This window comes from Tenrec ecaudatus (genome assembly GCF_050624435.1).
Source record: "Tenrec ecaudatus isolate mTenEca1 chromosome 15 unlocalized genomic scaffold, mTenEca1.hap1 SUPER_15_unloc_1, whole genome shotgun sequence".
Lineage (NCBI taxonomy): Eukaryota > Metazoa > Chordata > Mammalia > Afrosoricida > Tenrecidae > Tenrec > Tenrec ecaudatus.
The window spans coordinates 42,405-58,849 of record NW_027457653.1 but is presented as its reverse complement, the minus strand read 5'-3'; the positions used below and the strand labels follow the sequence as shown (position 1 = coordinate 58,849).

Sequence of the window (16,445 nt, the reverse complement as noted above, 5' to 3'; positions counted from 1 at the left end):
TATTGCATGTATGCCATTTTCCATTTACTAGAGGATATTAGCAGCTCTTTTTTCTCATTTTCAGTCATGCCATGTCAAGCACTGAAGGTCCCCAAAGCTTTTCCTCCATCTACATCATTATGGTTGACTGTACTTTGAGGATTTAGTACTTGTTCAGTGTTATTTCATTGCCATTAAACCTGAGGGGTTCATGTTCCAGAAGTCGATCACCAGATCTTCCTCCCAGTCCCTATTTCTGGAGAATCCACTAAGACCTGTGCACCATGGGTGGTCCTGCTTGTATTTGAAACACTGGGTGGCAGTGCTTCTGGCATCACAGCAACCTGCACGCCACCACAGGACAGCACTGTAAGAGGAGTGCTGTGAGCTAAAATACAGGCTCCACAAACATAAGGAATGTGTTTCTGTACCATAATCCCTTTCATATATACCTGTAAAAATGGTTTTCTCCCAAGTAGAATATTCGCCATGTTTCGCATTCCCAACTTTATCTAGCACTTAGTTGTCTTTCAGTAAAGATTGATTAAATGAATACATTTAACCTCTACCAAATGGAATTAGCAAGTCATATCACTCCTGTGGTCTATTGGTCTCATGTCTTCCTTCTGTTATGTTTGTTGTATGTATTCATGTACCTCTTTAAGCAAATATCAAACCTGTGTCCATTTATCACTTTCATATCCAACCTGATTTCTATAGTAACTATTTTTACCATTTGAATTGTTTACATGATTGTATTTCGTCCAATGGGCAATAAACATTAAGCATAGTGTTTTATTTATAGTCATAAAAGAGGGTTGTCACTAAAGATCTACTTTATATCAATGTGTATTTTATGGGGTCCATTGAAAACCAAGATATTTAAAAGAGTCAATGTTGTGTTCTTTTATAGAAATCCAGAAAGATGATGATCATTTGCTTGAGCACTTGCAATGTGAAAGATACATTGACAGAATGGAATGGTGCTACAAATGTAATACATATTCTCAGCATAAAAATAATTTTCCTCCAAAGGAAACTTATGAGATGTTTGGATTACATGAAAAAAATGTAAAATCAGATTTAATCATTCTGGAATTAAATCAGAACAGAAGCAACAAAATACAGAAGTCAGTTGTGCTCACTGAAGATGAGAAAACTTTTCTCCACAGTGAACAAGAGCAATTTAATACTGAAATGAAATTCCCTGAGTGTGAACCACCCAGGTTCATGAAGTCACAGTGCATTCAGCATCAGGAGTCTGATGAAATTGAGAAACCACACACAGGCGATAAATGTGGAACAACCTTCATTGAAGACTCTGTGTTCTATGAACACCAGATTATTGGTATACTAGATAAGACCTACGAATGCAGTCAGTGTGGGCAAATATTCAAGAAAATGTTCAAACTCAATGAACATTATCAAAAAAGTCATGAAGGACAAAAGCTAGGAAAATGCTTGCAATGTGGGAAAAATTTTCACAGTGTATCATACCTCAAGGGACATCAGGAACCTCATGTGGCAGGAATGTCCTATGTATGCAGTGAATGTGGGAAAGGCTTCACTAGGCAGAGTGATCTCACTGCTCATCAGCAAACTCATACTGGAGAGAAACCCCACATATGTGGTGAATATGGAAAAGCCTTTATCAGGAAGACTCTTCTCACTTTTCATCAGCGAACTCATACTGGAGAGAAACCCCATGTATGTGGTGAATATGGCAAAGGCTTTAGCCAGAAGAGTAAATTTACTGTTTATCAGCGAACTCATACTGGTGAGAAATCCTATGTATGTGGTCAATGTGGAAAAACCTTTCTCACGAAGGATGTTCTCACCGTTCATCAGTGAACCCATACTGGAGAGAAACCCCATGTATGTGGTGAATGTGGAAAAGCCTTTATTCGGAAGCATGCTCTCACTGTTCATCAGCGAACTCATACTGGAGAGAAACCCCATGTGTGTAGTCAATGTGGAAAAGCTTTTATCAGAAAGAGTAAACTTACTGTTCATCAGCGAACTCATACTGGAGAAAACCTCCATGTATGTGGTGAATGTGGAAAAGGATTTATCCAGAAGACTGCTCTCACTATTAATCAGCAAACTCATAGTGGAGAGAAACCACATAAATGTGGTGAATGTGGCAAAAGCTTCATTCGTAAAGGAAATCTCAAAACTCATATAAAAATTCACAGGAGTAAAACCCTATATATGTGGCAAAGGCTTTATCCAGAAGATTTCTCTCACTGTTCATCAGCTAATTCACACTCGGGAGAAACCCCATGTATGTCATGAATGTGGAAAAGCCTTTATCTGGATGGCTTCTCTTACTGTTCATCAGTGAACTCATACTGGAGAGAAACCCCATATATGTGATGAATGTGGAAAAGCTTTCAGCCAGACACAATGCCTTACAGCACATCAGAGATTTGACAAAAGGAAAAAAGCCCTTTGCATGAATTAAATGTGGAACATCTTATATGTGGGCATCAGATCTCGTTAATCATGAGAAATTTTCATCAAGAAAAACTTTCATTGGAGTTAGTGTAACAAAGCTTTCAAAACAAAGGAAGAGGTGCTGGAGTTTGGCCTGGGCCAAGTGTGTGAACGGACAGTTGTGACTTACCATATGGGTACCCGTGTTCTGTGTTGCTGTCCCTCTACTGACATGGCCCACCATTTTGGCGACAGATGACCTTCCAGACTTCCACAGAGTGCATGTTCTTCCTCAGATGCATGAAGGTTCCCTAGACTATACACGGTAGTCCCTGGAGAAGTGCTGACAAGGTGGGGAAACCACAGCTTCTGAGAGGAAAGCCTCACTGCCTTCATTCCCTTGTCTCTGCTGAAACTGAGTTTGTGTCTGGGCTCACACTGAGTTCCCATCACTGTGTAACTTGCACAGTAATACATGGCCGTGACGTCAGGATTCACAGAGCTCAGTTTTAAATTAACCTGGTTCTGGGATGTATCCCTGGTGATGCTGACTCAGTACTGGAGAGCTAGATTATAGTTTGTGCCCCCCATTCTCCCATATTATCCCAATCCACTCCAGATCCTTTCCTGGAGCCCGGTGGACCCAGGTCACATGATAGCTGGTTAAAGACAATCTAGAGACCGCACAAGTGAGAGATAGGGTCTGTGAGGGCCTCACTAGTCCAGGGCCTGACTCTTGTACCTGCACCTGGGCCTATACAGCTGGGGATAGAGAGAAACCCAGTGAGTCATGTGCCCCGATTCTTCACTCCCAGACTTCATGTCTGACTCCCTGAACCACTCACCACCCTGAGTTGCCAGAAAGAGGAAAACCCACACATGCTTCATGTTCATGTGGATAAGATTCGTGACACCCAGAAAATGCTCTCCAGGTGAGAAGGAATATGAATTTAAGTCCTTGCATGTTGTGGTTTTATTTGGGTTCTTGTCAGGCATTTGCGTGTGGGAGGTGCATGGTATGTAAAGGTGGAAAGGGCTGAATGGGGCCCCTGCCTCTGGGACTCACACTAGAAAAGTGATGCTGGTGGAGTCCTTGAGAGAACACAGCCCTCTCTTTGAGGTCTTCCCTCTACCAATCATGTGGACATCTGTGTAGATTTTAAGTTTAATGTAGCTTTACATCTATTACCATCAGAAGTACACAGATGATCTGGTGAAATTAAAGACAATCTCTAGGCTTACCATGCAATGGAATCAAGACTAGGCCTACCTGAATCTTTTCATTCCTTTGACCACGTAGGGAAACAAGTATATGTCTCCCTAAAACTCCTTTCCCCTATAACATTTCAGAATATTTGGGAAAGGATAAAATATACTGCGTTATAGTCCATGTTTAATATTGGAAAAAAAGTGTTTCCTACCAACAAGGTTATTTGTGGGGAAACAGGAACCCACAGAAGTCTTAAGAAGGTCATATTTCTTCCCATGGATTAGTACCCTCTGTGGGTGATGGGTATTCTGAGCCCCCTGCTGACAGCAACCCATCACATACAGGAGAGGTGTTTCCTGGGCTTACACAGTCTTCCAACTTCTGTGGGGCACACAGTAACATTTTCTCTGGTCATAAGCATTCAGATTGTTGGTCAGGAGTGTTACCTGGAGTTGTCTCTGCAGATTTCCAAACACGGGCACTGGAGCTACCATAGTGGTCAGCACAGCAGCTCTAACTACAGTCTGTATCCAGGCTCCTGTGGGGCCTAAGCACCCCTGCAAGTCAACTTTCTCCCAGAGGTTATTTTTACCTCTGGTCCCTCAGTGGGAAAAGCTTTAGAGGTAGAGAGTGCTACAAGTTGCAAACACTGTGAGCTGGATACAGTGAAAGGAAGTATGATCTACAGACATAGCTCTTTATACAGATTTTGATATTGAGATATAAGCCACAAAAAATACTGGTAAAGAAAATCTGGCTCAAAGACAAAGATATTCTACAGGATTTAGGCTGCCTTCTTTACAGAGGAACGGGGAAGTATTTAAATCAGGCTTCTATTCAAAATAATTGAAACTGGAACGTTTTAGTTAATTATTTGATGTTAAGGGGAAAGTTTCTAGTCAGAATTATTTTGGGGGTGGTTTTCTGTTATGTTTGATGGGAAATTTTGCAGATGTTTTTAATTGTTGAAAACAATACTCTAATGCCACTGAACTACACCTGAGAAGAATGTTGCAAATAGTATTTTGTTGCATGTTTCATGAGAAAAATATGTTCCAATACATGACAGAAAGTTTTGCACACATAGCTGCAAACGGACAGAAATTCTTGCCAGTACAATATTTCAAAAACTTTAAAATATTGAACAGGAAAAGGGATTGTGATATAAACCAATAACTGAATTTACAATAAAAAATTTCATAATGAAATAATCTATGTTTATTATTTTATTTGATTATTTGTTTTTTTGCCCAAACCATCTTATAGTTAGCTGTGGTCGTCATATAATCATTTGTCAATTTCACAGGATTAAGAGTGAAGGGGTGGAGTCTAGCCAGTTAATCAGATCATAGCCAATGTGGCCTCTGTGTTGGAGTGGCCTCCTGAGGATTCTGGGAACTCCTTCATTCCTCCTTGAATGTAGGAGTCTGTCTCTCTCTGTCTCTTTCTGTTGACTTCCTGGGAGACATTGCAGCTGACAAGACATGTGGAACTATGTGAGTGCTCTCAGCTGGAGAAATCACGTGGACCCATGCGAGCGCTGAGATGCTTACAATGCCACCAGATCCAGAAGACTTCCCACCCACTGGCCTGTGCTCTTGCTGCATTTGGCATCATTGCATGTGTTTTGTGAGTCTGAAGAAGACTTTAAAAATAGGTATCGGACATATGGTCTAAGATTGGACTTAAGGAATTGATCTGGACTGGGCTGGGATGTTTTCTTGATATTTGAGTTCTCTTGTACATAAAGCTATTTCTCAAGGACGTGAGTGTCTATGAATTTGTTTCTCTAGTCTACCCATAGTAACATAGATATCATATCATCCCACAGTTCCATCACATCAAGCAGGAGGAAAACATCTTTCTTGAACTTTTTAATATCGGCTCCCTTTTACCCCACCCATTGCCCCACTGTATCTCCAAGAAATCCTTGTTTGTCTTGCTGCCTCTATACATTTATCAATTCTGGGTTCGTATACTGTTAAACAGAAAGACACATAACAAAACTCAAGAGAATTACCCCCAATTGCAAAATACATCTGAGGTGAACCCAAAAGGAATTGCAAGTTGAGGAAGAAGGCAGTCCAAGTGTACTCTTCTGTCCTTCCCTGGAGTCCAGGACTGAACCAGTTGTGTTTAGGATCAATTATGTCAGTCTGGCTCCTGGGATGTGGTGACCTTGCTGGATCACTGCCTTTCCAGGGCTTCTGTGTTCAAACATACTCTTTAGGTCTGGTGTCCTACAGCCTGCCCCTTCTACCTTTGGTTGAACACATGCTAACATTCCCCAAACTGATTGTTAAATATATTACAAGGAATACAAACGACGACAAAACTAACTCCCTGCCTTCCAGTAGATTCTCCCTCATAGCACAGCCCTATTTTGTCATCTTTGCTGGTGAGGAGGGAACACTGTTCTTTTAGCAGCTCAAACGAAGGATGCTTACAAAACAACATCCCTGCACTGGTCGCAAAGTGAGACTGCTGGCTGGGGGTAGTGAGACCCATTACTGATGAGCCAGCTCCATCTCTTCTCTGTGTGTGCAAAGTACTGTTGCATGCAGTGTTTGTTGGTAAACTGTGCTTTTGCTGGGGACCGCAGACAATGGTTTAACAGATTCATGCTGTTAAGTTGACCTTACATTACAATAGAGGGGGATACTATTGGAAGGAAGAATAAGGCTATTTTTGTACATCTACCTTTAAATTGAAGCAAAGCAAGTGAAAAATTATATTTAAAAGGAAAGCTAAGTGTTGGATCGGCCCTGTGAACAGCTCACTGCTGTGGGATTGCCAAATTTGCAGGTAGGTAGCTGGGTTGGGGCCTGGGATATAATACCAGGTGTCCTTTAAATTGGTTTATCCACAGAGAGCACAGCTGTGCTCTCAATCATGCCGTCGGAGTTCACAGCACCTTCCTGTGCTTTGCTTCCCTTGCAGATGCTGTGGCAACTCCCGGCCGAACTGTTGATACTTCAGGATCATCCCACAGAAGCCTGCAGAGACAACTGGAGGCTTGATGCTGAACCACAAGGTCTGCAGAGGGAGGAGAGCTCCCACTGGTGATAATCCCTAGCTATGCCCAGCTCCTTCCTGCAGATGATTAGATCAGGCCACGTGGAGAGAGTCTCAGCACTGGGGAAACAGGAGTGCTTGGTATCTGCCAGGAGCAGGGCTAGGTGTCGGTGGAGGTGTTTCTATATTGCTTTGAGAAAGGAATCACAAAATGCCTCACCGTGCTAGTAGAAATAGGACCTGGTATTTCCAGGTTTCCGGCACTTGTCCTGCACAGGCCAGGTACCTTTCAGAACTGGTGCCCAGACTGTAGCCTGATCCACTTCTGAATGTACACTCCTCCCTGGGCCATTCATTGTAATAGAAAATTGACACCCCAGGACCACGCATAAACAGCGGATAATTCTGAGCTGTTTAGGAAACCACTGTTATAAGCACAATAAAAGTGCACTCTTCTAAAAATAATTCACAGGGTACATAAGGGACTGTAGTGGATTGATTATACTCCTCCCTTGCCCCAAACCACAATAACCTCTGGAAATACAGACTGGTATCTCTCATGAATATAGATGCCAAAATCCTCAACAAAGCCCTGGTCAATAGAATCCAACAGCATATAAATTTATTTTAAAAGACCAATATTCTCAGGTCAATGAATCAGGACAGAAAACCCAACAATAAAAACATCCACATACAATTGATTTTTACATTGGCCCAAAAGACATTAAATGGGAAGCAGGTGCCCTCCTCAATAAATGGTGCTGGAAAATCTGGATAACCACCTGCAGAAGAATGAAATGAAATATCTCATTCTATGTACTAAAATAACTCCAGGTGGATTAAAACCTACATGTAAAATCCAGAGCTAGCAGGATCATTAGTCCAGGGAATACATGGGTTGGCAGAATTAACAAAAGAAACATACTCCATAGAAGGTAACATAGATGAATGGGACCTATGAAAAAGAAAACACTTGTGTAAATCAATAGAGTTTATTTAATAAAAGAGTAAAAAGAGAGCCCCCAGACTGGAAAAGGATATTTAGTAATGACACATCATATAAAAGACTGATGATTAAGATCCACAGAATTTTACAAGGTTATAGCAAGAAAAAAACTTGGTAAGATGGGCTAAAGACCTGAACAAACAATTCGTACAAGATGATAGATAAATGGCTAATAAACACATGTGGAAATGTTCTAGGTCTGTAGTCATTCAGGAATTGGAAATCAAAACAACAATGTGATACCAACTAAAGCCCAGTAATGTATCCCAATTTAAAAACAAAACATAACAGAACAATAAAGGGTGGACAGGGTCTGGTGGGATAAGGACTTTTGTACAACTGCTAGTAGTCATGTAAATATGTACAGCCACTATAGAAGGCGATATGGCGATACCTAAAACATATGGAAATTGAACTACCATCTGACTCACCAATACCATTACTGGGCATATACCCCAAAGAAATAAGAAAGAGATGATGAACAGACATGTGTTCCCCCATGATCATTGCAGCACAGTTCACAATAGCACGAAGCTGGAAACAGCCTAAATTCCCATCAAGAGAAAAGTGGATACATTAAAAAAAAACCAACTCTGATGTAAACACACAAATAATATGAATCCCTAAAAAGCAGCATTGAAACACTTCAAGTCGTGGAAGGATCTGGAAGACATGCTTAGTGAAGTTAGTCAAGCACAAAAGGACAAATGCTATTTAAGTTCACTCCACTTGGAAAAAGTCGCAGAAAGGGCACAAACTCAAGTTTGCACGTCATCAGGCCCTCTGGCTAGGAGCTAGATCGCCTGGGAAAGAGCTGGACCAGTGCCATGAACCACAAATCCTCTGGTTAAGGTAAGTATAGTGGAGGTCATTTGGCCAGAGGACACTTCCTGATCTCCTGATAGCTGGGATCCATTGGTGGGGGAAAGGGGGCAGGATGCTGAGTAGTAGCAATATGGATCTGGGGTGAGGTCCCCTGGAGAGGGTGGTGGCCCTCTCAAAGGGGTGAGGCTTAGTGATGGTAGGGCGTGGGCAGCACTGAAGAGGGGAGATGGAACAGTCAATTTTGGGTGAACGTAAGTGCATGTCTGCTCGGGTGTGGGAAAGGAGAGCTGACAGCCAAGTGGAGTAAGGAGAGACTGCAGGTGCTCTTCGGATCAAAAGGTAGGGAGGGTATTTCATGACTTGCACTCGGAGAGCAGAGCTGACTTAGGACTCTGGGGTTACCTGGGAAGCCAGGTCAGATGTCACAGAACAGTGGGAAACTGAATCCTGACTCTCAGAGTACAAGTCATGCTGCAGAGCTGCTTCTGTGGGATCCCCAAATGGGAACTCCACTGGGGGAACTGGATTCTACCCCAGACTCACTATAACCTGAGGAATTAAGCTGGAAAACACATGGTGTCTGGGGTTGAAGAAAATAGCTGTACCAAGAGCTGTCTACTATTGGTTGTCTAACAAACAAGTCTTGGTACAGCAAGTGTGCTGTGTTAAGACGTATTATCCTGGCAACTGTGTGGCTGTTCTGTTGCAGTCTGCTTATACTCATCTACATTAGGCTGTTTCTCACAGGTGTGCCGCCATTGGAGCTCACCGTCTTGAAGCAGTGTAATTTGTTTGGTTATTTTTCAGAAAATGAAACCTAGGGATGTTGTGCCCACAGGGAAAGAAAGCATAACAAGGTTTTAGGGTGCTTGAAGGGTGGAGGAGAAAAAAGGGAGATGATTTCAAGAAGTCTAGGAAGGAACCCTATCATTTGGAAAACATGTATGAGTATGCAAGAAATTGCACAATTCGTTTTGACAGAATTGAACTATGGAACAATATGACCTATACAGTGGTTCCCAAGTTAAATAATTTTAATTTTATCAAATAAAAGGTAATAAAGTAATAGATCAAAGAATGGGTTTGGGGCTTGCACTAAATCCTATCCCCAATTTAAGGACTATCAGTTCGAGCCCACAGGACGATGGCAACGTAGTGACACATGCCAGGGGGACTCTGCAGAATCCAGCCCAGGAGAGTTGCTTAGAGGGAAATTCAAAGCTGCTGGATCGCAGGAGGTGCATCATAAAGATAAGTATGCACACATCCACTGGGTTTTGAAGGCCTGTGGGTTTTGGCTTACATCACTGGAAGCCGCCGGGGGCTTGACCTTAGCCCAGCCACTGTAACTGCTGGAGCCCGGACCATTTGGAGCCCAGCCAATGTATCTGCCGGAGCCGGGGCCATTTGGAGCCTGTAGCAGGGCTTGGTCTAAACACAGCCACAATTTTCCCCTGCCTGCCTCAGGGCAGGGACAGGACCCTGGCAGCTCCACCAGCAGGGATCAGGGTTCAGCTACATTGTTGCTTCTGTTTATATCTCTGCTCTCTATTCCAACACAGCCGTGGAGGGCTGCACAGGAGCTTTTTCATGTCATGGCCACAGCTTGCGGTGCCTACGTGGTCTGAGCAGGGACTAAACCCAACACCCCACAGCCCAACAGGCAGGGATCAGGGTTCAGCTACACTGCTGCATCTGTTAACATCTCTGCTCTGTGTCCCCCCACTTCTTTGGGGGCTGCTCAGCAGCTTTCTTGCGACTCTTGGGGCTCAGCTGTGGATAGCAGCTGGGGCTTGGGGCAGGGAGTAAGCCCTTGCAGCTCCACAGGCAGGGAGTGGGACTCAGCTACATAGTTGCTTTTGCTTCCCTCACTTCCCTATACCCCTGCAGAGTCTAGTCTAACATTTTAATTTTTCTCCCCCTGCTCTTTATTCCTACCCTGCTCTCTCATGCTCCATTGCAGACATATGGGGCACTCCCATTGCCCTAGGGCATTTGCGCCTTGGCCACACCCAGCTAGGTGAGCTCCACCGTGCATAGATAGCCAAAGGCTAGGGAAAGGCCTGCTTGCTCTCCAGGGGATACTCCTCAGACTTCTCACCAGGGAGTTCCTGCCTGAGTACCTGGGGACATAAGGCAGCTCAGCCAACACTTTTCAACATTCAAACCAATAACAGGAACATCAGCCCAGCCTGTGCAACACTGGGGCAGGCAGCCGACCTGCCATCTGGGGTACTCCCCTGATAGGGAAGCCACAGGAAGATAAAGTGGTAGGTTAATACCATAGCAAAATCAGCTGTAGGCAGTTCGAAGAAGCATTCCTGTAAGTCTTCCAGAGAGAGACTAGAAAATGGCACCTGGTCCCTCTAAAATAACTCAACGCAAAAAGCCATCACCCCTAACGACTTCAACGAAAAAAACAGGAGAAAAAAAGACAAAGGCAGAAGATGTCCTGAACATAACAACATACATAGAAGAAGCAGACATTGAGATGCCACTCAAAGAAATTCTCAGAATGCTGCTTGGAGCCATGCAGGATATGAGGGAAACAATACAGAAAAAGGATGAAACGATACAGGAGCTTAGCGAGGAGATAATGAAAAACAATAGCACAATCATGTTCCTTGAAAATTGATTGGAGGAATCAGAGAACCCTATCAGTGTCTTGGAGGACAGCCAAGCAGACTTTAATAAACGTGAACAAAAATCTAACAAGAGCATCAGAGAAGCTGAAGAAAACCTAAGAGCTATGTCTGATGCTATGAAGCAGAACATTAGAATTATTGGCCTACCGGAGGAAGACACAACAAAGAATCATCTGCTACAATAGCGAGAGAATTCTTGGAGGAAAACTTGCCCAGCCTAATGAATGAAAACCAGGCAACCATCCAGGAGGCTGAAAGAACACCAGCATGACAGGACCCCAAGATGAAATCACCAAGGCACATAATAGTTAAACTATCCAACTTTGAGGAAAAGGAGAAAATTATGACAGCAGCCAGGGAAAAACAAGCAGTCACATATAAAGGTTCCCACATAAGGATATGCTCAGACCTATCAGCAGAAACTATGAAAAAAAGGAGAGAGTGGAGTGACATTACTCCAAAAATTGAAGGAAAACAACGCAAATCCAAGAATATCTACCCAGCCAAATTATCGATCAAGATCGATGGAGAAGTAAAAGTCTTCCCAGACAAGGAAAAACTCAAAAATTACATTACAACAAACCCAGCCTTACAAAAGATCCTCGCCGACTCAGTATGGGCAGATGAACAACACTCACCAAGCACAAATAAGAGACCAATACATAGAACAACTTCACCCAGAGCACAACAAGGAGAAAAGAGACCCCAAGATAGCATTGGTTTAAGGATGGAAAGAAGTCAAGAATGATACACACAAAAAACACACACTAATGAGAAAGGAAAGTAGGAAAACTCCCAACACAAAAGGTATAAAATGGCATCACAGAGTCCACAGATGGAGATAATAACCCTGATTATCAGTGGCCTGAACTCAGGCATTAAAAGACTGAGACTAGCAGAATGGCTTAGAAAACACAACCCATCCATTTGCTGCCTACAGGAGACACATCTCAAGGCTACAGACAAAAATAGGCTGAGAATCAAAGGCTGGAGAAGGACCTACCAAGTACACAGCAATACAAAAAAAGCAGGGGTTGCAATCCTAATCTCGGAATAAATTGACCTCAAAGTACAAACCATAAAAAGAGATAAGGAAGGATACTATCTAATGCTCAAGGGAATCATAGACAATGAACCACTAAGCATTGTAAACATATATTCCCTGAATGAGAGACCAGCTGAATATGTCAACCAAACACTCCAAAAGATTAAGAAAAAATCACAGACCCGACAATTATAGTGGGTGACTTCAACACACCACTCTGAGAAAGATAGATCACAGGGAAAGAAACTCAACTATGATGCACATACCGGCTTGGGAGGAACTGGAGGAAATCATGCTAAGTGAAGTAAGTCAGGTACAAAAGGAAAAGTAAAACATGATCCTGCTGAGGCAAATATTAAAAAAAAATGCTAATGTGGCATAGGGGAAAAAGTTACTATATACTCACATTTTTGGGTTGAAGACTGTGTAGTATGGCAGAGACCAGATCAAAACCAGGGATGCACATAGTAGACAACTGGGGAGGAGGTGGGGAAAGAAAAATAAAAGGATGAATATAAGGAAGAAAAGGTGAGCTGGGGCATGGGGCACTAACCCACCCAAGGGGAGGGTATTGTTTATATCTCCACAGGGAAAGTGGGACCAGACTTCCACCCAGTGCCGCGAGGTGTGAATGCAGCATTCCGGAGTGGAGTAGGGAACCAGTGGAGAGGTCTGGGAGGCTGGCCCCAACACCAAAAATTAAGTGGATTCCTGCCCCTCCCCCAAGAAGAATTTGTTTCAAAGGACGACATTGATTCTACAGCTCGGGCAGAAGGATATATCGGATCAGAGCACACGGGCGCAGATGAAGGGGAGGAGGAGAGAGTGGAGCACAGACTTGCCCACCAGGCCGTGAGGATGATGTTCCTGATTAGAGCAGCCAGTCCACAGAGAGGACAACATGGCCCCCACTATAAGACATGAAACCCCTCAGTGACCAATGGCGCTACCGGAGAAAGCATCAGAGACACAGTGTGCAGATTGCACCTGACCTGATCCAACCACACTGAGGCAAATCACTGGGAGAGTTCAGCAGAACAGCAAGGGAATGGAGTGGCAAGGTCCCCAGGGAATGCTGAAAGTGGATTTGGGGCCAGGGCGTGGTGCCCATACAGACTGGACTGGAAAACACTCCTAAAGGCCAACAAACGAACCTTGAACTAACTACAAGCTTTTCTATCTTGATGTGTTTTGTTTTGTTCTTTGTCAGTGGTTTGTTGTTGTTTTGTTGTCTGGCTGTATACTGTTGCTTTGTTTTCCTCTGTCTTATTTTTGTGCATGTTATTATCTCCACAGGTTTGTCTACATAAGACAGGCTGGATGAACTATCTGGAGGAAAAACAAAGGGACCGACAGTTCTGGGGGTACCTGGGATAGGGGGAGATTGGGCGTAAAGAAGTGGTGTTAACAAACCCAGGGACAAGGGAGCAACATGGGATCCAAATTGGTGGCGAGGTGGGGAGTGGCTGGCCTGGTAGGGAATGATAAGGGCAAGGTTACTTAAAGAAGAGGTATAGCTGTAAGCCAGGTGGGGATGGAGCATGATAGTGGGGCAGGAGGAAAGTCAAGGGAAATAGAGAAAAGAACTAGGAGGCAAAGTGCATTTATAGAGGTCTAGACAAAGACATGTACATGCAAATATATATATATGAGGATGGGAAAATAGATCTATGTGTCTATATTTATAGGTTTAGTATTAAGGTGGCAGAAGGACCTTGGGCCTCTACTGAAGCACTCCCTCAATACATGAATAGTTTCTTCTATTAAATTGTCATTCTATGATCCTCACCCTCCCGACACAATTGCTGAAGCCAAAGCATTTGAACAAGTAAATATGAAGAAAGTTGATGGTGCCCGGCTATCAAAAGAGATAGCGTCTGGGGTCTTAAAGCCTTGAAGGTGCAAAAGTGGCCATCTAGCTCAGAAGCAACAAAGCCCACATGGAAGAGCACATCAGCTTGTGTGATCACGTGGTCCCGATGGGATCAGTTTTCAGGTATCAAAGAGCAAAAAATCATATCATTGGCTGCACAGCTCCATGATACGATTGTCGAGGACAAACGGGTGCATAAGCAAACGTGGCAAAGGAATCTGATGATGCCCGGCTATCAAAAGAGATAGTGTCTGGGGTCTTAATGCCTTGAAGGTGAGCAAGCGGCCATCTAGCTCAGAAGCAATAAAGCCCACACGGAAGAAGCACACCAGCTTGTGTGATCACGAGGTGCCAAAGGTATCAGGAATAAGGCATCATCATAAAAAAAAAAAAAACCCAAAAACTTAACATCGTGAATGAAGGAGGAAGTGTAGAGTGGAGACCCAAAGCCCATTTGTCGGCCACTGGAGATCCCCTCACAGAGGAGTCTAGGGGAGGAGATGAGTCAGTCAGGGTGCGATGTAGCACCAATGAAGTATACAACTTTCCTCCAGTTCCTAAATGCTTCCTCCACCCCACCCCCCAACTATCATGATCTGAAATCTACCTTGATAGAGCAGAGGTTGTACACTGGTGCATATAGGAGCTGGAGGCACAGGGAATCCAGGGTGGATGATACCTTCAGGACCAGGAGTGTGAGGTGCGATACTGGGAGGGTAGAGGGTGAGTGGGCTGGAAAGGGGAAACCGATTACAAGGATCTACATGTGACCTCCTCCCTGAGGGACAACAGAAAAGGGGTGAAGGGAGACGCTGGATAGGGCAAGATATGACAAAATAATAATTTAAAAATTATTAAGGGCTCATGAGGTAGGGGTAGCAGGGAGGGAGGGGAAAAAAGAGGATCTGATGCAAAGGGCTTAAATGGAGAGCAAATGCTTTGAAAATGATGAGGACAAAGAATGTACAGATGTGCTTTATACAATTGATGTATGTATACGTATGAATTGTGATAAGAGTTGTATGAGTAATAAAATGTTAAAAAAAGAAAGTAATCTAAGAAGTTGTCCTAAATATAGAAGAGCACGGAAATAATATTTGTGAAAGCCTTATTAATTCCCTGTAGTGTGAAGATGCCTTAATACTGCATGCCATAAGGTAGTCTGACTTGAAAAACGTACTGATGAAGATCAGAGACTGGTGCCTTAACTACAGAATACAGCTCGATGAAAGAAAACCAAAATCCTCACTATAGGACCAATACAAATTACCATGAAAAATGGAGATATCATTGAAGTTGTCAAGGATTTCATTTCACTTGGACCTCAATCAATATACACAGAAGCCATAGACAAGTGATGTGTTTCCCTGGGCATATTTGTTTCCCAGGACCTCTTTAAACATTTAAAAAGCAGTGTCTATTTGAGAACTAATATTTACCAGATCCAAGCTATTTTATTTTTAATTGTCTCATATGCCACTGAAAGTTGAAAAATGAATGAGGCTGTTTAAAAGTAAAATGATGCATTTTAATTATAGTGCTAGTGAAGAACTTGATAGTTTGATGCACTGTCAATTGTAGCTTAGAAGTTGTACAATTATAATGCTTGTCATAAATGGATACTATGAAAATTCATTTTAAGTATATTAGAAATTTGTTGAGAGATCTGTCCATTAAAGGACATCATGCTTGATAAAGCAAAATATCATTGAAAAAAGGATGAACTTCAACAACATAGAACATCACAGTAACTGCAACTAAGCCCAAACTTGACAACTGTGAGAAGGAAGCAGGACCCATATGTGTTTCATTCTTTTTTTTCTCTAACATTTCTATGAGAGTGACATGATTTAATTTGACTTAAACAGCAAAATGCAATGCCAATGACAAACATTTTGCTTGATGCATAGTTAATTAAATTTTTCCCTTTACATATTGGCACCTGATAAGGATACCATTTAATACCACTTTTATTTAATAATATGCTGCAAGTCTTTATGGCAGTTATTGATCAACAAGTGTCTAATAAAAGCTGACAATGGTAGCAAAGATGTAAAACTGTAATTGGAGATGGTATCACTCTAAACATGGACAATCCAAGGCCCTACAAGAAAATCATTGCATCCAAATGAAATGTTCAGCAATTTCACACGCCATAGGTCAATATAGAAAAGTCCATTTGGATTCCGTGTACCAACAGAGAACGCCTAGGGGAGCCCGAGCCTAAAGCCTAGGGGTGCCCTAGCCTGAAGGCTAGGGGAGCGCTAGCCTGAAGCCTAGGGGTGCCCGAGCCTGAAGGCTAGGGGAGTCCTAGCCTTAGCCGAGGGGAGCCCTAGCCTAACGCCTAGGGGTGCCCTAGCATGAAGGCTAGGGGAGCCCTAGCCTAAAGCCTAGGGGTGCCCTAGCCTGAA

The 16,445-nt window shown here is 43.0% G+C and overlaps 1 long non-coding RNA gene across 4 annotated transcripts in view; it reads left to right on the top strand.

Annotated features, from left to right (window-relative positions):
* LOC142435945 (uncharacterized) overlaps window positions 1–15,501 on the top strand; it is a 78,901-nt gene extending 63,400 nt beyond the window's left edge. Inside the window, exons 7-8 of one of the 4 annotated variants that reach the window (XR_012781684.1) lie at window positions 6,566–6,659; window positions 12,751–15,495. This is a non-coding gene — a long non-coding RNA (uncharacterized LOC142435945). Of the gene's footprint in view, window positions 1–892; window positions 5,390–6,565 lie in introns of those variants that run through there. The other 3 variants (XR_012781683.1, XR_012781681.1, XR_012781682.1) reach the window with 3 other exon arrangements.
* Window positions 15,502–16,445: the final 944 nt, after the last annotated feature.